Source organism: Tamandua tetradactyla, chromosome 3, assembly GCF_023851605.1.
Source record: "Tamandua tetradactyla isolate mTamTet1 chromosome 3, mTamTet1.pri, whole genome shotgun sequence".
Lineage (NCBI taxonomy): Eukaryota > Metazoa > Chordata > Mammalia > Pilosa > Myrmecophagidae > Tamandua > Tamandua tetradactyla.
In genome coordinates this window covers 166,367,499-166,391,647 of record NC_135329.1, presented here as the reverse complement: position 1 = coordinate 166,391,647, position 24,149 = coordinate 166,367,499, and the positions used below count along the sequence as shown (strand labels likewise).

Genomic DNA, 24,149 nt, shown 5'->3' with positions numbered 1-24,149 from the left:
CAGTGCCATCCTGGTGCAGCCCATCCAGGTCCTACTTAGAAGCAGGACATTTTCCTTTTTCTCTCTTCTCACTAGTAACTTTGGTGAGTCAAAGTAGGAAAGAGGGCTTGGAGGAATTGGACACAGCACAGCTTTGATTGCTGCTGATGTTGTAGGACTTTCAGAGAGAGATGAGTGTGGTTGGCTCCTTAGAGTATGGTGATCCAAATGACCAGAAGGGAGGAGCCTGCATTATGGGTCAGCTGAATGTGGCTTTTTGAAGAAGAAGAGTTTAAAAAATAAACCCATGGCAGTTAGGAAATCCAGGGAGGTACCAAGTGGGTTGAGTGGTGCCAAGTCCCTCAGTAGAAAAACAGGTCATTATGAGAAAAAATACTCGCAAGAGACATGGGAAGAGACCTAAGTCCAGCTTTTTCACTCTGAGAATCTAAAGCCATTGAAGTTTTGCAGTTCCAGAGAGGAAGCTTTCAGTGGAAAACCCCGTATTTTATTGAGTGGCTATTAGAATGTGAGATGCTTCAGGAGATGCAATTAACTCCAACCTCACTCTAAGTACCAAAATCTATGTTAGTCACAGTTACCTAGAGAAACAGAATTGACAGGATATGTATATGTGTATATGTAATTATTAAGAGATTTATTGCAGGAATTGCCTCACAAGATCATAGGAATTGACAAGTTTGAATTCTATAAGGTAGTCTGTAAGTTAGAAACTGAATGAAGTTAACATTGAAGTCCCCAGGAGAAATGTTTCATTATTAATTTGGATAAAGGTGACAAGGAATTCCCCTAGAAAAAAACTGGCTGTCTGAAGTAGATAAATACTCTTCTTTTTGAATGCTGAAATATTCAGTTCTCCAATTGAATGGATGAGTGGACACCTCTTACTCTTCTTTGTTAATCGCAACTGTAATCAATTATAGGTGCAATCAGTTGGCTAATTATTTTGATCCATCTATGAAATGCCCTCACAGGAACAATCAGGCCAGTGCTTGCTTGGCCAAAAATGAACCCCATAACCTAGACAAACTGACACATGAAATCAACCATCATATCATTTAATTATATCACTTAATCCTCAGAGCCACTTAATGAATTATCTATTATTTTCATTATTGTGAATAAAATAAGGAAACATATTACCAAGAATATGAGATGAATCACTTGTTTATATTAAGGTTGTACTTGTGACTTCTACTTTCTGTATTATGGAGTAGCTGATATTAGACTAGCCATCTGTAGAGAATAGCTATAAAACCAGATAATGTACTTTAAAAATTATGAAGAATGGCAGGACTTGAGGATCCATAATCTTGGGGAGAAGATGCATTAGCTTGCTTTTTTGCTATAACAAAATACCACAAACTTAGTGGCTTAAAGCAATACCAACTTATCATCTTGCAGTTCTGGAAGTTCTCAGAATCTGAAATAGGTCTTGCAGGGCTAAAATTAAGATGTTATTACAGTTATTTTCCTTATGGAAACTCTAGAAGAGAATCTGTTTTCTTACCTCTTCTGACTTCTATAGTCTGTGACCACATTATTATGACTTTTGTTTCTGTGTTTGCATCATTTCTTTGACCCTGATTCTCCTGCCTCTTTTTTATAAGTGGTCAATAACAACCAAGAAGCCAAGCCATTCTGAAAAGAACCTGAATGAGCATGGAAGTTGATTCATCCCCAGTCAACCCTCCAGATGCAAACACTACCTGGATGATACCTTGATTGCAGCCTTGTGAGCAAGGTGAGGGCGATGCAACAAATCATGCTCAATCTCGTGACTCACACAAACTGTCGAGTAATAAATATGTACTGTTTTAAACTGCTAGGTTTTTAATATTTTTTTCCACAGCAGCCATAGAAAATTAGTGCAAAAACATAAGCAGATAATTCAGTAGTCTTGAGGTATTAGGGTAAAAACTAATGAGATCTGAGAGACTGCCAAGCCAGAGGGCCACGTAACAAATAAAAATATGGTCCCAGAAAAGTCACTCCCTAGAAGCAAACCAAAAGTAGGTTAGCCTCTACTAGTCAGAGTGATGGGTCAATAAAGTACCCAATTGCCATAAAAAAAATTAAATATTCCAGGGAAAAGAAAACATTATCTAGAGTCTCTAAAATTCTGTATCTAATATCCACCACTCAATTAAAAAGAAGTACAGAGTAAGTCATGGAACTACACCAAGGAATTAAAACCAAAGAAGAAATATGGACAATACAAGAGAACCACAGAAGAGTCAGAGATTGAAACCATCAGAATGGACTTTTAAAAGTTTAAGATCAATATCTCCAATAATAAAGGTGGAAAGGTTGGCAATTTCAGAAGGATCTATATTCAATCACATGAAGTCAAATGGAAAGGTAGAATTAAACATAGAGTAACTAAAATTAAATAAAAGATTGGATAAAGCAGAAATGAGAATTATTTGGCAGAAAATATGAAGTCTTAAGAATGGAGAGAATAAAAAGATGAAAATACACAAAAGAGAAAAAAACTTCAGATATGGCAAAGATTTCAAATCTTTGAGTTCAAGGAGAGGAGAGAGAGAATTTGTCACAAATAATTGAGAAGTAAGACTTAGGAACTAAAAGGACATCTAGATAAATCTAGTGATATTGTCTGACACAAGGGAAATTTTGCTTATTCTAGAATTTAGCATAATTGGAATTATATAGTATTTAGTCTTTGTGTCTGGCTTCATTTGCACAACATAAAGTATTTGATAGCAATTCATATTGGTTTTGGTATATGTGTTCACTCTTGTATTTTGCCAAGTCGTATTCTATTGTATGAAAATACCCCATTTGTACACAACTGTGTACTTGTAAAGTATGAATATCATTGTAAGTAAATTAAAATTCAAATAAACATTACTTTAAAAATCGAAACAAAAATATACAATTTTTTTGTATACAAAAAATACATATACAATAGCATATGAATACACATTCACCAAAATGTTTACATTAAACATTTTATTTTCCAATGTGTTGGAAATGATATAAAATATCTGGAACTCCAAAACTGAATATATATTGTGTTAGACAGGATAATGGTCCCCAAAGAGGTCCATGTCCTAATCCCTGGAAACTTCTAAGATGTTATCATACATGGAAGAAGTCTTTGAAGATGTGATTAAGCAGATTAAATTAATTGGGGTGAATATCCTGGATTATCTGTGTTGAACCAGTGTAATCACAAGCATCTTTATAAGAGAATGAGGACAGTAAGAGAAAGAGATATGCCTACAGCAATAACAGAAACAGAAGTTCGAGTGATGTGATTACTCACTGGGCAAGAAACCAAGAAATGGTGGTATCCTCTAAAAGCTGGAAAAAGCAAGGAAATGGGTTCTTCTCTAGAGCCTGTGGAAAGAACACACCCTTCCCATACGTTGATTTCAGCCTACTATAACGAGTTGAACAATATCCCCCTAAGAGTCAAATCCACCAGGAAACTCAGAATGTGACCTTATTTGGAAATGGATTTTGCAGATGTGATTAAGGCAAGGATCTTGAGATGAGTTCATTTTGGATTAGAATGAGCCCTAAAACCAATGGCAAATGTCCTTATAAGAGACAGAAAACAGCACATTCAGACATGTAGAGGAAAGGACCAGATTATGACAAAGGCAGAGATTGGAGGGCAGCCTCAAATAAATCACAAGATTTCTAGCTGCCATCAGAAGCAAGTAAGAAGGTACAGAATGAATTGCTTGGAGTCTTCAGAGGGAGTGTGGACTTACTGAGTTTCAATTTGAACTTCTGGCCTCCAGACCTATGAGACAATACATTTCTCTTGTTTTAAGACATCCAATTTGTGGTCATTTGTTACAGCAGTGCTAGGAATCTAGCAGATCTTGCAAATGCAGTGCTGCTGTAACAAATACCTGACAGTATGCAGCTTTAGAATTTCATAGTGAGTTTAGGCTGGAAGAATTTTGGAGCACCTGATGGGAAATTCCTAGATTATCTTGAAGAAGTAGATGTGGTGGTTTGTAATTGTGCGTACTCCAGAAAAAGATGTCCTTAAATCTAATCCATTCCTATGAGTATAAATCCATTGTAATAGGATCTTTTGTTAAGGCTACTTCTGTTAGGGTGTGACCCACCTCATGCAGGATGGGACTTCATCACACTACTATAGTCCTTTATAAAAAGGATGGAGAGAGAGAGAGAAAGCCATGGAAGCAAGAAGCTGAAATCTAGGAAACCCTGAAGAGAAGGAAGAAACCAGCAGATGTGGCACTAAGACTAAGGATTGCCAGCAGCCAGTCTTTGGGAAAAAACCATGACCTTAATGATGCCTTGATTTGGATGATCTTTTTTAGCCTCAAAACTGTATGCTAGTGTTTTTTCATTGTTCAGACCAAACCATTTCATGGTATTTGCTTTGTGCTGCCTAAGTAACTAAAACCGCACGTATGTGGATCTTAAAGGCAATTCTGATGAGGGTTCAGAAAGAAATAAAGAGGGTGGGGCAGAAAGGTTCTGTCATCTAGAGAATACATATATTGTCATGAACAGAACATTGATAGAAATATTAACATTAGTAGTGCTTTTGGAAAAGTCTCACAAGAAAATGGGGCACATAGTATTGGTAACAGAGGGAAAGGAAATCCTCATTATAAATAAGAAGAAACTTCACCAAATTGTGTTCTTTTGTTGGGTGGACAGCAAAAATTTTAAGCTTGGACATTTAGCTGAGGAAATTTCTAAGTATTGAAAGCACAGCCTGATTTCTTCTCGCTACTTATCATAAATTGTGAGGAAAAAGATCAATTGAAAAGGGAACTGCTAAGCAAGAAGGAGTCAGTAAGTGACAATTTCAGAGATTTTCAGTCTTTCTAGATTACAAAGGATGTTTAAATTGGAAACTTGTCCTTAAAGCATGTTTTGGAGAAAGGCTGAGAGTGTGGTAGACAAACTTTTGCTGAAGAGAGTAAATATTTGACTCCTGAATCCAATAAATCATCTCAACAGAAGCCGGGCAAACAGATGGGGCTATCCAGGAAAGATCTATGGAGAACGCTCTTGTCTAATGATGTGGATCTCCTTGACATACATAAGAGATCCACAGGGTTTTTGAGAATGTTATGCCACCAGAAACACTGCCAAAATTGTCTGAAAGGGACAGAGATAGGGGAAAAAATGAAGTGATCCATTTGGACTTCTGGGATTCCACAGACAGAGAACATGCTGATAGAGATAATTGGATGCAAATGTGTGTTAACTTTCAAGAAAAAAGTAGAATAACTCTGAAAGCACAGCCATAGATGCAGAGTAGAGACCAGAGAGCTGGGCTCAGAGGCAGCGCTGACAAAGCCTCCCCAAGTCCAGCCTAGAGGCACAAAACAAAAAGCCACAGTGCATACAGCCACAAGATTATTTTCAGGCCTTGAAACCAAATGAAATTTACCCTGCTAGCATTTAAAGTTCCTTAGGACTAGTGAACCTTCTATTTTCTCCCTTTAGGAATAGGAATATCTGCACTTTGCCTATCCCTCCATTGTGTTTTGGAAGCAATTGCTTATTTTCTATTTTCATAGGTCCACAGGTTAAGAGAAATTTTGGCCCAGGATATATCATAACAAGTGTCTCCCCTGTACCTGATTATGCAATTCAGGTGATGAAATTTGGAACGTTTTGAATCAATTATATTTTGATGAGAGTTGATGCTGGAATGGTTTAAAACTTTTGAGGATTCTGGGATGGCATTAATGTATTTTGAATTTATGACAGATGTGGATTTTGGGGGGCTGAAGAGCAGACTAAAGTGAATTGAATAGTGCTCCCCAATTTCATATGCACCTAGAACCTCAGAAAGTGACCTTAATTGGAATAAAGGTCTTTGGAAATGAAATGAAAGTAAGGATCTCAAAATGAAATCATCCTGGATTAAGGTGAGCCCTAAATCCAATGACAAGTTTTCTTTTCAGAGACAGGAAAGAACACCCTCAGAAATGCAGAGGGAAAACCTAAGTAGGACAGAGGCAGAGATTTTAGAGCAGTCACAAGCTAAGAAATGCCAAGAATTATCAGCAGCTACCAGAAGCTAGGTGAAAGGCAAGGAATGGATTCTTCCTCAGAGCCTTCAGATGGAGTGAGGCTCTGTCAAGTCCTGAGTTTGGACTTCTGGGCCCTAGAACTGTAAAAGAATAAATTTCTGTTGTTTTAAGACATCCAGTTTGTGGTCATTTGTTTCAGCAGCCCTAGGAAACTAATATATCCCATGAGACTTTATTTGGACTTCCGATAATCAAAATTATGAAATAACACATTTTGTTCCTTTAAGCCACTAAGCATGTGGAAAATTGTTACAGCATAAATATGAAACTAATTATATATATTTAATTGCATATATATGATTACATTGAAATATTGACAATATATTGATTACCATACATGCATGCATATAGTGAGATTTCTGGGTCCTGGGCAATAGCTAGTATGACCCAGAAATTTCATTGCTTTGGATACACGATTAAGAATCCACACATATGTACTCATGAAGACATGTACAAGAGTGGATAAATACATTATGGGCACTATGCAACATGAAAAAAAGAATGAATGAACTATGGCTACACGCAAAAACATTAATTAATCTTTTATATATAATGGTGAATGGAGGGTGCTAGACACGCAAAAAAGTCTATTTTCAAAGACAGGTAAAATGAATATCTAGTGATGAACGTCAGAAACAGATTACATTTTGGGGTGGCAGTGGTTTAAATGAGTTTTATTGAGGTGATGATAATGGTGCTGACCTTGAGGCAGTTACCCAATTGTGCTTACTCTGGAAAAATTTGTTAAGTGGAATACATATTTCTGGTGATAATATAATGCTATAGATTTAGAATATTATAAACAAAAATAACTACTTTATATTTCAATTATAGAAAAAATTTATTAAGATATATAGTAATAATACTTTATAAAACACACAAAGTGAAGTACTTGAGATTGAGCTACAGTTGGGAGTCTGGGTTATTATTTTATAAATGTGATATAACAGACAAACAAGAGCTCTGTATTACTGTACAAGACATGGGGGACCTTTCAAGTTTTTATTTCCTTATATCTTGAAGAATTATGCAAAATCATTCATAGTAAGTTCAGTTGTACGGTAACATGACTAATATTTTGTACTTTCTTTTTCCTCTATATTTTAAAATATTAGTTTTTTATACTATCTGACTATTTCTGGACAATTATTATTTCTTAATAGAGTACTTGTTTTAAATATTATGTTCTGCAAAAAAAGAACTTTGTTCCATTTGTTCAATTTTAAAAGGTTTCAGGAAAATGAAACAAAACCAAGCTAAACAAAAAGCAAGTTTCTTCAGAGAAAAAAAATTCAAGTAGAAAAGCGTTTTGTAAATTTTCAGTAATTTTAATGAAAGTTTCAAAGCAAAGCATTTACTAACGATATATAATGTAAGTGAAGCTATATGATTCAGTATAAAGTCAAAAATATTAAATCATGTTTATTTGTGGAGTAGCATGATCACTTAAAAAGATCTTAAATATTTTTTACTGGCTTACTTACATAGAGTTTGACTAGAACCATGAAACTAAATCATAACTTTAGTCAAATACATATTTAGATAATTTAGACAAGGAGTCCCCAATTACATTTTAAAAGAAAAATGTGGAAAACTAGACCAATCTAATCAATGCTTGCACTTTGGTGTTTATCTTTCAACAATGTCCTGTATTATCATTTAAGAAAATATCATATATATAACATATAGGATTTGATTTTCATGTTTTACAGCAACATACATAGAAACTTGCTTTATTTTTATATCTAACATGGATGAACTGCCAAGTATGTTCATAAAGATAGAGTAATCCAGTGGAACCTCCAATATAATTCATCATTACTATGATGATACTATGGCAACAACCAATTAGAACAGATTTTAGCAGTAAGGAACTGAAGTGTCTGATGAACGAATGCAACCAAATACCAATCACATATTTCATCGCTGCATACTATCCTACAATATAGGTAGCGGAATTTATTCAATCATTTTTCTATGGAAGGATAATATTTATATTATTCATGATGTTAGAGCAATATATGTTATTTTGTACCAAAAGAAATGACATAAAATTTTCAAAAAAATGTATAAGACAAGCACAAACTTCTATCATTATTTAATGTTTACAATATTTCCTTAAATAGTTGAAACTATCTATTTGGTTGTCTTTTACATAATTTGCACATCTAAGGAAATCAAACTAATGTTTATTGATGCAAATGAAAAATACCTATGTGCGAAACAATATGAAGGGAAAAAAAATACTAAGAAAAGAATATCTATTTCCAGGCCCATCTAATAAAGAAGAGACTATTTTATGGAATAAACTATTGTGCAATGTAAAACATTGTTCATTAGTGAAATGGACTATATTTGGCTGAAAGAGAAAAATTACTAAGCCCAGGACATAGGCTGACATAGGAAATTCATTTTGCCTGCAGAATAACCCTATATAGTACTCATTATAATCTTAATTTACCAATAACATATATTAGACCCCAGAATTTTAAATATATTTCCCATTAATCACACAACCGCAGAGCTATTATTTTAAATCAGTTCTTTCAGATTCCAAAGGCGGTATGCAATGATTAATTTAAAATATATAGTAAGACAGAAATCACTCTTTTTATCTCAAAAAGGAAAACAACCCCCGCTGAAGACTGTAAGCCCTTATGTATCCTCACTTTGAAAGTCCCAGAAAATCACTTCTGGAAAATTCTATCAGTATAGCAAGTCACTGATGTCAGTCCAGATTCTAGATAGAGATGATTCCATTTCTTGATGGGGGAATTAAAAGAAAAAGGAGGGTGGAGCATTTGGTGAGGCAAAATAAACCAGAAACAAAAGAACAAGTATTGTATGGTCTGCTTATAAGAAAACAGGGACCTATATTGTAAGCTTTTATAGCAGTTACATTTAGTATGGAGTGATAATTATTTATTTCTGGATCTTGAGAAGCTGTTTTATATATGTATAACCTGGTATTTAGAGAAAAGAATGAAGCTGATCAGGTCGGGATTTAGGTAATTCAGAACACAGGGGTAAGGAAGACATTGTCTATATTTTAGAACTGTACCTACTCTTTGAGACCAAAGGAAGAAAGTTTTATTTTGTCTACTACCTAAATTTTCTATAGCACAAAATCTATCTCAATCTGTCTGGATAGCTCACTTAGACAATCAAAAAACAATGAGCTCAGAATAAGAATGAGAGCCCTTAATCCTGATTCTCTTAATGTAATGCCTGGATATATCCCTAGTATATTAAACAGATAATCAAAAAGTATTGGCAAAGTCCCTTGAGGGGTGGGAGAAAAAATATGGAACTATTAAACTTTACCATCAGGGAATCCCCTGATATTCTGTCAAACATTAGGGACACACAAATCAATAGGTCAAGCCCTTCATCTTGAAGCTTACTCTTGTGTATGTAATGGAGAAGTTTAACCTACTCATAAGTATGCCTAACAGTTACTTTTGGAGGACCTCTTTTGTTGCTCATATGTAGCTTCACTCTCTCTACGCTCAACTCTGTAAGTGAAATCATTCCCTTCCCTACTAAGTGGGATATGACATCTAGAGATGAAAGTCTCCTTGGAGGCATGAGAGATGACTCCCCCAGGGATAAGTCTGGCCCTGGCACCATGGAATCAACAATTCCACCCTGACCAAAAATATCAATGACTGAGAGAGTTTCAATAGAGTTGAGAGACTATTTTAGATAGTCTTATATATTGGATAACAAGCTTCAGTTAGACATTGTTACCTATCATACTTGCCAAACCCCAACCAAAACTATTCCAGCCAATCCCAAGGAGCACCTAGGATAATATATAAGCTTCTACAAGGGTTCCATACACTAGGGTAACTTTCCAGAAACCTAAAACCTTCAGATGACTCCCTGGACCAGATAAGTCCTAAAACTTAGATGGCCCAGCCTCTCCAGAAAGAACATCAGCTAGTTCTCTCTACCTACCCCATATTATTGATAGCCCCTTCCAACATGAGAAAGTTAGAATGGGCATAGCCCAAATACCCCTAAAGAGTGAGATAGATCAAAGCTGTGGTGGAGTTATACAGAGAAGGTAAGATTTAACAAATGAATATGATTGTTGAATCATTAAACTGATATTTCTTTTAGTCTCCAGTATCTTAGAGCTACTAGAAGTAAAAACCGAAAATTTGTGGAATTGTAACCCATACCAAACTCTGAAATTTGTTCTACACTAATTGTTGTGTTGTGTCTTAAATTTATTCCTTTTTTGTATATATGTTATTTTTCACACACAAAAAAGAAAAAATGTCAATTGTGATGATAAAAAATATTTCTTCCTTCTAGCCTCCTATATTCTGGAGCAGCTAGAATTAAAAATCTAAGATGATGGTATGGTAGCCCATTACAAACTCTGGGATTTGTCTTGTAACTACTTGTCGTAGAGTGCTTTGAAAACTATTGTTTTTTTCTTTCATTGCTTTGTATATATGTCATATTATACAATAAAAAAGTTAAAAATAAAAGAAAAAGGAGAAAGGATTAATGGCGTTCATCTTGAAAACAGACTAACACAGCCTCTGTCTTCTGTTTGAATATGGACAATGTAAAGCTCAGACAAGGGGATCTGTCTGAGCACGGGGAGTAACTTATGATATTTATCCACATGTTCATTCCCTGTGTGATCATGGGTTACCAGTGGCTGATTTATTCTACTCATGGGCATGAGTCCTGTGAGCCCCCTTATCTCAGTTAGTTCAAATTTGCTTCACTGGGTCTTAGTTACTTTTTTCTCTCCTTGACCCTTCAGGTATAGATAGTATTGGGGATTGGCCCTGTTGTTTTCTCTTAACCCTTCCCAAATATTTGTGAGTAAACTATTTCTTAAATTCACTTCAATCATCACTTTTTCAGAGTGTCATCTGTTTACTGTAGATCCCAAGCAATACATAAAACTACCTCAGTAGAAATCAATTTGAGAAAATACCAAAGTAAGAATAGATTCAAAATATTTCCATTTCCATTCAAAAATTATTTGAATAGTTTGTTATAGATGTCGTATTCTTTGTATTCATATGTAATTTACATATAACAAAATACACAAAACCTAAATGTGCAGGTAAGTAAGTTTTGAGAATTATGTGCAACTGTGTGAATAACCACTACCCCAACCGTGATATAGAATTTTGGTATAACTAAAATGTCCCTTTGTGTTGCTTTCCTGTCTACCACATGTACAATTGCATTCTAAAAAGTAATCAAGATTGTACAATATAGCATACTGAGCATCCAAATAAGAATACACTTTCAGGGTCTTTCTCAGTGTAGGAAATGAGAGTATTTTGTAATCTGAAAGAGACATTATGACTTGACATAGCTGTAAATGGCAAAATTATAGCCACACAAAGAAAAATAAAAATCACTGGGAAAGCGCTATTTGTGTGGAATAAAGCAAAATTTTGGTTAAGTAAAGCACAACTTTGAAGTCATGTTAGTGCCACTAACTGAAAAAAAATGCTTTGATTGGGCTAACACAATTATACTCATGATGATAGTTGAGAATTTTCATCAAAAGTGGACTCAATGAATTTTAGTGACTATCCTTACATTTTCATTAGCTAAAGAGAACCACTTGTATCTTTCATTTTTTCACTGAATATGTGTGTTCCACCTCACATATCACAGATCAGAGTGGAGAAAAAGTGACTAGAACATATTGAATTAAAGGCAAACTGAATCCATAATGTTATATAAACTTCTAGAACAAGCCACTTCAATTATTATTACTAATGTATCGTAACAAATTACCTGGTGTCTAAAAAGTCCATTTTATTTTGCTGTGAGTGAGGAATTCTGAATGGCTCAGCTGGGCAGTTCTTGCTTAGACATTCAAGTGTCATATTGACTGGAGTTATAGTCATCTGAAACTGAAGTGGGCTGCACTCCAAAATGGCTCACTCACATGGCTGGCTTTTGAAGCTAGATGACAGCTGGGAGCTCAGCTGGAGCCATTTACCAGATCATCTACAATGGCCTCTCCAGCACGATGATCTCACAGTAGCTGGCATTCTTACATAGCTGTTGGCTTTTTCTAGAAAGAGCATCATAAGAGATTTGGGTGGAAACTGCATGGTCTTTTGTGGTTGGCTTTGGGTGTCACAAAGCCTTATTTCCATCATACTGCATTGGTTGAAGCACTTACAGGCAAACCCAGATCCAACAGGAGGGGACACAGATGCCTTCAGTTCACAAAGGGAGAAGTGTCGGCCACTACACTGGTACGAGCCAAAGGGTGAAAAGCCAAGCATAACATAAGTTCAGGTAATCACATTATGAGAATTAATTCTTTGATAAAGCCCACAGAAAAATCAAAGAAATTGGAGAGCTGGTCTTCAATCTTCTGTTAAGGAAAATCACTGTAAATGGCTTAGTTCTAAGAGGTCAGATTTCAGTTGTATGATGGTGCTAAGGTTCCAAGTTTAGAAGAATGCCTTGTTTTATTTAAAAAAATAACTTACCAGGAATCTGTTTCTTTATCTGTATAATAGTTTTTTATTGCTGAGTAACAAATTACCTAAAAACTTACAGGTTTAAAACACCAATATTTGTTGTCTTAAAGTTTCTGTGGATCTGGAATCTGGGTACAACTTGGCTGAGGCCTCTGGCTCAGGATATCTCACAGGTTGTTGTCCTGGGATGATGTTATATTAAGTTTCAACTGACAGGGGAACTTCCAAGCTCTCCCATGTGACCGTTGGCAAGAGTCAGTCCCTGCAAGCCTTTGGACTGAGGACCTCAGTTCCCCATTCACCATCGGCTGATGGTTAGCCTCACTTCACTGTCACAGTGGTTTCTCCACAGACAACTCACAACACAGCAGCTTGCTTCATGAGAGTTAGCAAGCGTAAAGAGTTTGAGAGAGAATGCCAGCAAGACAGATGTCATAGTCCTTTTTATCATTTTTTAAACATTTTTAAAGTGATCGTTGATTGGCTGGAATTTTAAGATCTCAGAATGTCCATGGTGTCAAAACGGACTAATCAAAATGTTCTACTTCAAAGCGAGACTTCCATGAGGAAGAGGTAAGCAGTGATTGCTGATCACAGTCCACCTCAAGCAGAAACAGGAGAAAGCCTCAGGCCAAGTGGTGGAATGATAGTCTTTTTCTGTTTGGGTTGTCAGAAAGGGCAAAGCATCAAAAAATAATAATAATTTGGAAATGATATCCCATCACTTTTGTCGATTTTTTTTTTTTTATTAGAAGCAATTCACTAGGTGGAGTATATAATCAACAAGCAGGAATCACACGAGGACATGGAGACAGGGATCACTGGGAGTCATCTTTGACACTCCAACCAGAATTTTTACTTGATTTAAATTGTGTCATATTGCCTTATTTTATTTTATTTTTATTAGTATTTTTTTTTAACGTGAGGGCAGGCACAGGGAATCTTTTGCTTTTTTTACCACCCATTTAAAAATATCACATCACTGTTAATACTTTAGTGAATTTTGAAAAGTATGCCTTTAGTAACTTTTTAGTTTATCCACCTTTTTACTGGCAAGTAGTTATTTTTCTACCTGATCTACTATGCTGGTAGCTTTATGAAAGGCAGATAAGGAACACTGTGATGTAATGTGATGGACATATAAGAACTGTCTACTTGAGCAGAAAGATTGGACATATGTCCCTCCTATTATTTATATACCACTGTTTTCAGATGCCTTATTTTGATCTTTTCCTCAAGCTCTGAATATGCTTACACTATCCCCTTGAGTGCTGAATCTTCTTTTGTTTATTAAAATTGTAGCCCACAAACATCTTCTGAATTCTATTCTAAATACTCATATCTTCATATATTAATTCCTCTTTTCTGCATAGCTTTCATTTTTAAAAAGCCATATAATGATGATCCCATCATTTTCTAAGCTATATGCCTTAAATTCTTGGTGTCTGCCTTATAGAACTACCAAATATTGCTCAAGTCATAACGTTAGATTGCTCTACATCAGAAGAGGCTAAGTAGGTAAGTGGTTTAACTTAGGCAAAAGACATCATTTAAATCTCAGTGTTTATTTATGATAAATACACTTATTTTATAGGGCATATGCCAGTCCGAATTAGTATAATATTCTTCTAACTTGTCTTTCTGCAGTTACTCCTATCCTTTTTTCAAACCATTTTCCAAGATGGATCATCTTTCAGAAGGTAGACCCTATCATGTCAATTTGAACCCTTAAATTTTCACATAGTTTTGGATTGTTGTTAAGTAAGATTCCCAAACCCTTGGCGTACTAGGGGTATGAACCTAGTATGAACTAGTTCATTAGCATTGAAGCGAACCCCACTTCAATCAGAACTGACTCCAGCTGTATCTCATCCATCTAGTTATATTAGGAGTATACCTTTAGTACCTCTATTTTAGCGCTTAAGTACTATGTCTAAGTAATTTATCCTACAGCTAGTTGTTTACTATCTACCTCTTCCAAAAGACTTTGAAGTCTATGAAAGAAGACCATTATCTACTCAGTTCACTGCTACAAAACAGTGCCAGGAATATACTTTGCACATAGGTAACACTCCACAAATATATGTTGAATTGATTTAAAAAATGAATAAAGAATGATAAACCTGAAAGGAAATATAATAATTCTGTATTTCTTCTTGTTGTTTGACTCTTGATTTACAAATGAAGAAATTCAGATTAATTGACTAATTGTCTTAGTGATAGTGACTGTACCAGAATCTAAAATACCAGATAGAAAAGTTGCTGTTTGAATATTGGTCAATGAGGTACTATTATTTAATGCCTGGTAATACTGGTCAGTTTTATTGATGATATAAAGTTCATAATATAACATTTCTACATTGATTATCAGCCACTCATATTTAAAGTCCTAATTTAGGTTATTTATACAAAAGGAAGTTAAGAGAAAAGTTGAATGGAGTGAGAAAATCTTAACATATCTCATAAGGAAAGGAGAAAGCATGGACTAGAAGAAATATTTAAAGAGATAATGGCAGAAAAGTTTCTGGAAATAATGGAAAATAAGTCACAAATTCATCATGTCAAAAAATTTCAAAACTATATATAAAAAGAAATTCATACCTAGATATTTCTCAATTACTTTGCAAACCACCACCCACCCACCCCCAAAAAAGAAAGATTGTAAAAGTAGCCACAGGAAAAACAAAAATAACTTTCAAATAAATAACAAACTGAAAGCTGATTTTTTTAAACAGCAAGTATAACATAGAAAACAGTGGATTCATATGCTCAATATGCCCAAGGAAATACATGGCAATATAAAATTATATAAGCAACAAAAAATCTTTCAAGAATGAAAGTGAAATAATAGGCTGGCCATCACTGAAGGAAATTCTAAATGATATATTACAGATAGCAGGAAAGTGATATTGCATCAAAATTCTAGAATGCAAGGAGTAAAATGTGTGATTAACTGTAAAATAGCTTTGTATAAAATAAAAAATACACACATAAAAATCAGAAGGTGATGACTAGAATCAAAATGTTTTATGTATTTTATAGTTTTTAAATAAACATTATTTTTCATAACAGGTTTAGGATTACAGAAAAATTATGAAGATACAACAGAGGGTTTCTATATGTCCAACACCCAGTTTCCCCTATTATTCAAAATATATTGACTAAGTCGATGTAATGGAAATGATTATTTTCTTTGTTTTTTTCTGTATTTCTATATCTGCTTCAATAACAATGTTAAAATATTTTTAAAAACTGAACAGGAGTGTATTCTCCCTTCCTACAGTTCTCTGGTCTTTGCAAATCTGAGTTATTTTAAATTAAAATCCATTGTCAGCCTCCTACGTAGTAGCCACATGTTTTAAGAAGAATTAGAAAATGACTTTACTCAGTGGCAATGAGACAGTTCCGTGAGACTGTCTGGGAGCTGGCGTGCATTTTTGTAACCCTCAAATCAGACATCGCTGACAATTATTGTATCTGAACATGAAAATGATTATTATGTCTCATATGGTGTTTGAAGTGCTGTTTCCTGATATGAAGAAAAGGAGTCTCCTATTATGGATATGTATATATTTTGCCCCATATAAAATTTTCCCAAGAATTTCTTTTGTTTCTACTTTATATCTTAAAATGGTTAAATACTTATTTGACTGACACTTATTTTCAATTCTTATGGTCACATCAGCTTTAACAATTGAATTCAGAGTGAACAGAGAAATGCTTACTAGCATCCTACTTTATCAATTATCAAATGTTGAGGTTATTTCTCCAAATAAAGGCACTAAACAAGGAGGAAAACATCAGGAATGGAATTTCCACATTTCTTATATGAAATTCATTCTGAGTTAGAACTTCTGAAAGATTTAAAAAGTATTTTAAATAGTGAACACTGACATTCAGAGCTATTTCATTCTTTTTTAAACCAGATTTTTAACAGCCTGTAACAGCATTTCAGAAGCACTACAATCCCTGCCAATAACCTTTCTCCAAAAAAATTTCCATCAGCATTATCACTCAATGTAACCAACAGAAACCAGAAATCCACTTCAAATGCCCTTCAAATGGCTTGAAGATGAATTCAAAAGGTTATGAAATGTAAAACTCAGAAGATGGGGCCTGACTTTGATACTTACTTGGTCTGATAGAGCAATTTTGTCTTTATATGGATCTCACTGTATTAGGAAAAGGAGGGGAAACAAAGATGTAATATGCCACCTTATCTAAATAAGATACCTGTCATTCCTATTTAAACTATGATAGATGTTCTTATTCAGCAAAAGAACCTCTTTCCCTATCCCCTGCCCCTCCCCCCCTCCCCTGAAATACCCAGAAAACAGAACTTTTAAAAGAGAAAGTAGTACAAGCAAACTATATGCTGGAGATGTTATGAATAATGGAAACCCAAGCCTTTATTTAAAAAAGCCAGAATTTAGAGAGGATGGCACAGAACACTTAGAGAAGAGACACTGATGCAAGAGATTCCTTTAATGTTGTTTCATATCAACCTATCTTTCTTTTTTTTTACTACAATGTTGTAATATTTTAAAATTTTTGCCCCCTGTAGTTTTTTTTTCCCCAAGCAAAACTTTAAAATCAACACAAACAGAAAAACACCATATTGGTTTTCTCTTCATTTTGTCCACTTTTTATGCTTTTATTGAATTTGGATCTTTTCTATTTACACAGAAATCATATAATACTATGATTCTCTTACCTGAGCAGAGTCTGAAATAAATGGAAACATTTTTATTAAACAAAAGTTAAGTACAAGGAGATCAGTTTGGTTTTGATTTTCTCTCCTGCTACCTGTACTCTCCCTTGTGGGAAAAGTACACTGTTCAAAGTGTGAATTTATTGGAGTTCTATTTCCTAAACTATCCTTTCTTTCACAGTGATAATCAAAATATGGACAAATGACCCACAAGTTGCCAATGTTAATTCCTCACACTCTTGCTTCTATCATGGTCAAAATGTCTTATACAAAGCAAGCCAGTGCAAAGAGTTACCTTCCCTGATTGTCCAACATTGGAACTTGACTTGGAGGCAAGAGTAAGCAAAGAATACGAGCCCGTAGTTGTTGGTAATCAAAATTTGGTCCCAAAGTCCCCATTTTACCTAAGCAAGTTTAAGACACCTTTCTTCCATTTGCAATTCATGCCTCAAGACTTATGGAAAGAAAATCAGACTGATGTCTCATGTCAATAACCAGGTGGAGCAATGGCAGGAGGCAGGAATTGGAGGAAATGTACTTAAGTAAAACACTACATTTTTGTCATAAAATATATTGGCCTTGTGAATACATAATATGCATAGGTATTTGTATAAACATACACCACACATATATACATATATATGTACACACATATTATTATTAATTATATTAACAGATATTAATTCCCAAAGTTGAAAACATTGAACAATTAGTTCCAATGCTGTTAAGATTTTCTTTTCTATACTGTAAAAATGGCATTATTTAAAATGTGTTTCCGGTTCTTTGGAGGATATTTTAAAACCTAGATTACTGCTTTTCTACATACATTTATTCAATTAATTAGTAATATAGGATAGTGCGAACTTATTCTCCATGAACTTTTTTTTTTTTTTTTTAAAGAGAGAGGGAGGAAGGGAAGGAAAGACAGAGAGAAGGAAGGAAGGATGGAAGAAAGGGAAACATCTTTAAACATTTTCTTGTTTTATTGTATTTTGTTTGTTTGTTTGTTTTTTTACATGGGCTGGGGCCGGGAATCGAACCGAGGTCCTCCGGCATGGCAGGCAAGCACTTTGCCCGCTGAGCCACCGCGGCCCGCCCTCCATGAACTTTTTTCTAGCATACTAGCAACAGTTGAAACTCTGGGCATTGACAAACTGAAAACTTAATTGACAAAGAGGTCAAGATAAATATAGCTATACACTAAGTATATGGAATGTACATACGCACTCCAGAATTTGCTGTGATTTTTATCTCATCATCAACTCTCCATTAACTTCATTTAAAGCGTATACACTATGTATATTCCTTGCCATGACATAGAAAGCCTATATGTAAGAATATTTCTTCAACTGTACCTCACAATGTTGTGCTTTTGCATGTTACTTTTGATTATTCTTACCTTTCTTTTCTTCAATAGCCAAACTAGATAAACAGGTTATACCTTATATATTGTATCCTCACTGTCTTAGAAAGATGTAAGGAAACAATCTCAGATCCACTCCTGCTACAACCAGACCAAGCAGATCACTGAATATGTAAAGAGAAAACTATACCAATACTAAACAAAGCCTTCGGAAAATGGAATGGTATGGAATACTTCGAAACCATTCTCCATGACTGATAGTGAAACCAACTCAGATATTGTAACATAAGAATAGACTAATATCCCTCACAAACAAAACCTCCAACAAAACCCATATGATAAGCTCTATTAAGAGTATTTTAAGAAATATGGTTTGTCCCTAGTGTTTAAATTTTTTCAAGTAAATAACATTCAATAATTTAAATTCTGTTCACAACCACACCTATGACTTAATGGGAGTTTCAATCCAAATTAATTTTGATTCTTGATATAAATATTACATTCTAATTTTATCACAATATTCTGTAAAAGGTGGGCTTTTTCTCTATTCCACTCTGATGGTATCTTAGTATTTTAGTTGATAAAAAGTTATCTTTAGAGAGATCTGTGTAAAATGTTAATTAATTTCTAAACTGATGACCGCTTACCTTTCAGTGACTACATAGTAAAATTTAATATTTCACAATTTAACTTATGGGGAATTAAAAAGCACTGAGAGTGGATAGCCATGGCCTATGAGTACAATTGGTTATTTAGAAAATATTGCGGAAATAATATATGTATAAAAGAACTGAATAAATGATGTGATATTGTAAATTTGTCTATAATACTATGTTCAGTCAAAATATAATGCAAGATGCATATGTAATTAAAAATTTAAAAGCCCCATTAAAAAGTTTTAAAAGGGTGAAATTTAATTCAATAATATATTTTAACTTAATATATCTAAATTATTGTCATTTTGACCTGCAATCAATAAACACATATTTAAAAAGAGATTTTAAAGCCTTTTTTATAAGTACTCAAAATCCAGTTTGTATTTGACTAGCTACAATTGAAGGTCAATAGTCATGCATGGCTAGTGACTATCATATTGATCAGCATAGTATATAGAATTCATAAAAGTGTACTGATATATATATATATATATATATATATATTCTTCTAAAAAAACTCACTCTAAAAACTTGCACAACTCTCTTGCCATATTTGTGTAACTGCATATTTAGAAGCAGTATAGCATAATGATTAAGACCTCTAAAGCCAGACTGCAGTGGTTCAAATCCCAACCTTACAGTTTATTGACTAATGTACTTAGAACTCAGTTTTCTGTCTGTAAAGTCAGAATCAATAACAGTACTTAACTAATAAATCACTTTTGTGAATTAACCAAGTATATATATATATATATATATATATATATATATACACACACACACTATACAACTACACTAATACCTGGCATATAATTAACAAATGTTAGCTAATTATAAATAGTATTATCTATTATTTTATTTATTTATGAATTACAAAGTATTTTGCCCCTGAGGAATTTTATTAAAGCAAACAACAGCATCAAGCCCTAACACACTAATTTAAAAAAACAACAAAAATAATTTTCCTTCAATCTTCATGTATGAAGAAACAAAATTGAAGTTCATAGTCTTCTACATTTTTTACACATTCATTAATTTTTCTAGTTCTTCAAACAATTCTCAAGCATAATTTACCTGTATCACTTTTCTACTTTACTTTTCTTCTTTCTCATTTGCGAAATATTGAAATTGTTGTATGAACAGTCTGTTTTGTCTCCGTCTTACTAAGTACAGAGAATTCTAACAGGACAGGTCCTTGAAAATCCAGAAAATAATGTGCTCAAATCTTCTTTAAAATGATTGGTTCCTCGAAAGAATGACACTGTCAAAGCTATGGACAGTTTGTACAACTACTTTCTGTGCTAGAATAAAACATAGCCACCATTTGTGTGTAATGAGATGGTTTGCTTCATTTCAGGTCCAGGTTCTGCATATTTTAAAATATATACAACGCCTGCTTAGATTATCAAAGAGGAGAAATGGATAGAAGTGAGGAAAATTCTCCTTATCTCTTCTTGTTGACATTTTAAGTGTTCTGATCTTGGTACTTTTTAGAATATGACATTTTGATGTTCACTTAGGTATTTGAAATGGCAATCAGGAAATTGGAAGTTGTACCAAATCGTGTTATTTAACTTTAATTATAATCTTCTCTGTCTCAACTGATAAGTGATTAGACTAAAATAGTCCTTAGAATATAATGTAGGAAATGCTTGTTCTAATCTGCTCCTTGTATTCCCAATTTGTCAGTGGTGGCAAAGTAGAAGTATTTGTAGTTTTGTAGTGTCAACTGAGTTAGGGACAGTAAAAAAAAAAAAACAGCAAAATTTAATTTGGGGTACATGACAGCTGAGATGAACACTACTAGAAGAATGTGATTTTAAATATCACTTCTTGCAAAGTAATTTTGCAAGTAAAACACTGTCCCTCCACAGAGTGATTAATTCTGTGCTCAGTTGTAATTCAGTTTCATCCCAAGTCATAAGGGCAGTTGTTGCCAATCAGGACTAAGACTAGAGTTAAAACAAGCCCATTATGATATTTTAATAAAAATTAAAATCAGCATTTTAAAAGCATAAAGACTTAATGCTTTTAAAAAACGATAGAGTTTCTGGAAAACCAAGTGAAAGGAAGATCAGAGTTTACTGTGCTAAAATTTTACTAGGCTGGTTCCCATTTCCCTTCCCTGGCACTAATGTGTAATCTATACCCTTGAATTGCAGGGCATGTTTAATAAACTATGGCCATTTTTAAGGAGCAATGAATCTTGTATTGGTAAGTGACATTTTATCGCTAGAAAATAAATACACTTCGTAAAGGGTCAAAACCTATCCTATTCATTAGTTTAATCTCTCAAAGAAACATTAAAATGCAATTTTTAATAAATTACATTTTCAAAACAACTTGTTCATAGGTCTTTGAATTTGGGACAATATGTACTACTTGTTATATAACGTGTCAAAGTTGATGTTTATCAACTTCTAAAAAATAATTAGAAAAGTGATGATTATTTAAAGAAATGGGAAGTCCAATGAAATGATGTTTTTATATCCAAATGGTTTTTATATAAAAAGTAGCTCCAATCCTTTTATAAATAATGTGCCTCTTTTGATTTTCTCCTAGGAAAAAATCACTTTGACTTATGCATCCAAATTTCTGCACAAATTTCAAGACAGTTACTTAAACTGTCCATAGACTCTAGGTTGAAAAATCCACACTCTAATCAAATGAGCTAGGGGTCATTTTATAACTTCATTAGGAAAGATGAATAAGCTCTACCCTCTGAAGACAGAATGCTATGACTAATAAAACTAAATTCATTGCAACTAGCACATTGTGATATTTCAATTGATATAAATTAGAATAGTTAATATGTCAAACTCTAAGACCTTTTGTAAGGGAGAAAATATTTAGAATATTCATAAAACCGGAGTTGCCAACAGTTCCTTTAATCTGCTTTTAGTGGGAGTCAAGACAAAACAGCCATATGACAGATTTTTAATGGATACATTCCTTTCAAATTGATATGTACACTATTTTACTTTAATGTACTTGCATAAAACTATCTGACATGCCACTCTGAGGGCAATGAAATTGCCAGTGGAAGGTCTGCTGCCCAGAAATTTTACAGTTTTTTTAGAGAACCATATGGTTCATTCTTTCTTACACAAGTACAAAGTAGCAAACTGATAATGTATGCTATTAGACAGCAATATATTTTCCAAGCCTTCTGTTGTCATTGACATTTTATTAAGTTTATCATAGTAAGCAATTGAAGTTTTAAAATCCGTTATGATAATTATAGATGTAGCCTAATTTAGACAACTGATTATCTGATATAGATTTTCTCTGGACTCTGGATTCTTACCCAAGTAATATTCTTTGTTATATGCTCTGTGTGTGATTAAAATAGATTCCTGACAATTCAGAGATTATACCTGTAACACCCATAACATAGCCCTGAGCTGAACAGTACAATTTTTAAGATTTTCTCTGGCACCCTCTTTTTCTTCCACATCCCTTCCAGCATTATTTTCTTCTCTGCATTCCTTATCCCTGAGACTTCATCATCTTGTTCTGTGCAACAGAAAATGTGCCAATTTATCTTAATTCTACAAACAATTTCTAGCTGGATGAACTTGAGAAAGTTACTTAAACTCTTTGTGAATGTTTGCTTCCTCACAGAAAGGGTAAAATAATGGTAGGTTGTTATGAAGATAAAATGAGTCAATATATAGACTGCAGTTCCTGGCGCATATCAGGAATTTTTAATGGATACGTTCAAAAGATATATCATGATATACAAAGGATGTATCAGGAGCTATAACAAATTTCTCTGGTGAGAATAAAAATATAAGTGGCAGTTAATTAAACATATAAACTGGGTACTATATAAGTTTACTTACTTTAGAACTGGAAGGATGAAATTTCAGACTGAAATGAGTGCCTGCAGTTCAGATATGTTGCTTTAGGAGCCCTTCTTAGGTCTCAAAACTATAGTCTGATGTGGCCCACGTATGTTCCAGAGGTGGGTTTAAGTAATAAAAAAGATGCAAAATTCATTCAAATAGCTGAACAAAATATAGTAATATTTGGAAAATTTCCTCAGTCTCAAATTACTTTTGTGTCATATCCTCTAACAGTTTTCAAAACTGCATGCTTTGAGGAATGGGAAAAATGAGGTTTTGCAAAATTCTTCACTTATGAAAAAAAGCAAGAACATGGAAGTTATTTAAAAATATTTCATGAGCTTTGCAAAGCAAACTTTTCAAAAATGAAAGGGAGAGGTAACTTAATATAGAACTACTAAAAATTATAAGCATTTATAAATTTTGTGCTTTTGTACTATGGCCAAATATTATGCTTATTGAACATATCTGGGTAAACTTTGCTTTTTATAATTTAAGTTCTTGTTCCAGCCCATCAAAATGCTGGTTGTTCTAATAAGCCACACTAGAGAATGTATATGTTCAGGTAACATAAGGCAAAATGCATGTGAAATAGTGGTTACTGTTCTTTTAGATTAGAGAACAGCAATAAACCATGAAAAAAGAACTACATATTTCCAATGAAATCTTAAATGTAAAACTTCAACTAAGTGCCCGAGTATTTTGAATCTGTCAAGGTATTAAACACTACCACTCTGTGCCATAGATGGCATTATTTATTCTGAAATTTATTCTGAAAACCTGAGTTTCACTAAAAAGAGAAAGAAGTAAAATCATTAAGGAAAGGTACATTGAAATAGAAAATATACACAGTACATACATATTTACTCCGTGAAATCACATTTCTAACAGCTTCTCAAAAACACTAACTGTGAAATAGAAAAGGCAACAGATCATGAGGCACATTTTCAATCATCTTGAAATGCCCTTTACCCTAGTAATTTACTTTCAAGTTCGGCATGCGTTTTAAATGACTCCT

The 24,149-nt window shown here is 33.8% G+C and overlaps 2 long non-coding RNA genes across 3 annotated transcripts in view; one reads left to right on the top strand and one right to left on the bottom strand.

Moving 5' to 3' along the window:
• Positions 1-12,183, bottom strand: part of LOC143676468 (uncharacterized) — a 53,262-nt gene extending 41,079 nt beyond the window's left edge. Inside the window, exon 1 of the long non-coding RNA XR_013172104.1 lies at positions 11,853-12,183. This is a non-coding gene — a long non-coding RNA (uncharacterized LOC143676468). The remainder of the gene's footprint in view (positions 1-11,852) is intronic.
• On the top strand, positions 12,135-21,956 carry LOC143676469 (uncharacterized). 2 transcript variants are annotated; one of them, XR_013172105.1, is made up of 4 exons: positions 12,135-12,365; positions 17,446-17,602; positions 21,446-21,497; positions 21,846-21,956. It is a non-coding gene; the product is annotated as an uncharacterized LOC143676469 (long non-coding RNA). The 2 variants fall into 2 exon arrangements; XR_013172106.1 differs by lacking the exons at positions 17,446-17,602; positions 21,846-21,956 and having other exon boundaries at positions 21,446-21,625.
• Positions 21,957-24,149: the final 2,193 nt, after the last annotated feature.